Source organism: Equus asinus, unplaced genomic scaffold (assembly GCF_041296235.1).
Source record: "Equus asinus isolate D_3611 breed Donkey unplaced genomic scaffold, EquAss-T2T_v2 contig_814, whole genome shotgun sequence".
Classification (NCBI taxonomy): domain Eukaryota; kingdom Metazoa; phylum Chordata; class Mammalia; order Perissodactyla; family Equidae; genus Equus; species Equus asinus.
The window spans coordinates 151163-152500 of record NW_027225532.1 but is presented as its reverse complement, the minus strand read 5'-3'; positions in this window follow the sequence as shown (position 1 = coordinate 152500).

Genomic DNA, 1338 nt, shown 5'->3' with positions numbered 1-1338 from the left:
AGATATTTCAGGGTTGCTTTGTCCCCAGGGCTCCACGCCTTTGTGCTTTGTTTTTGCTTAAGGATTGCCACCTGAGGTAGCCTCTCTTGCCCATCTTCCTCAGTTTCAGAGGGTGGATTTCTCCGTGTTGCTTTTTCCCCAGGCCTCCACGCCCTTGTGTGTTTCTTTTGCTTAAAGATTGCCACCTGAGCTAGCCTCTGTTGCCCATCTTCGTCCGTTTCAGAGGGTGGATTTCTCAGTGTTGCCTTTTCGCCAGCTCCCCACGCCCTTGTGTGTTTCTTTTGCTTAAAGATTGTCACCTGAGCTAGGCACTGTTGCCCTGCTTCCTCAGTTTCAGAGGGTACCTTTTTCAGGGTTGCTTTTTCACCGGGTCTCCTCGCCATTGTATTTTTTTATCTTATTTTTTTTGCTTAAAGATTGCCACCTGAGCTAGCCTCTGTTGCGCTTCTTTCTCAGTTCTAGAGGGTAGATTTCTCCGTGTTGCTTTTTCCCCAGGTCTCCACGCACTTCCTTTTATTTTTCCTTAAAAATTGCCACCTGAGCTAGCCTCTGTTGTCCATCTTCGTCGGTTTCAGAGGGTAGATTTCTCACTGTTGCTTTTTTGCCAGGTCTGCACGCCCTTGTGTTTTTTTTCTGCTTAAAGGTTGCAACCTGAGCTAGCTTCTTTTGCCCATGTCCCTCAGTTTCAGAGGGTGGATTTCTCCGTGTTGCTTTTTCCCCAGGCCTCCACGCCCTTGTGTGTTTCTTTTGCTTAACGATTGCCACCTGAGCTAGCCTCTGTTGCCCATCTTCGTCCGTTTCAGAGGGTGGATTTCTCAGTGTTGCCTTTTCCCCAGCTCCCCACGCCCTTGTGTGTTTCTTTTGCTTAAAGATTGCCACCTGAAGCCAGCCTCTCTTGCCCATCTTCCTCAGTTTCAGAGGGTAGATATTTCAGGGTTGCTTTTTCCCCAGGTCTCCACGCCTTTGGGTTTTGTTTTTGCTTAACGATTGCCACCTGAGCTAGCCTCTCTTGCCCATCTTCCTGAGTTTCAGAGGGTCGATATCTCCGTGTTGCTGTTTCCCCAGGTCTCCACGCCCTTGTGTGTTTCTTTTGCTTAACGTTTGCCACCTGAAGCCAGCCTCTCTTGCCCATCTTCCTCAGTTTCAGAGGGTAGATATTTCAGGGTTGCTTTTTCCCCAGGTCTCCACGCCTTTGTGTTTTGTTTTTGCTTAACGAGTGCCACCTGAGCTAGCCTCTCTTGCCCATGTTCCTCAGTTTCAGAGGGTAGATATTTCAGGGTTGCTTTGTCCCCAGGGCTCCACGCCTTTGTGCTTTGTTTTTGCTTAAGGATTGCCACC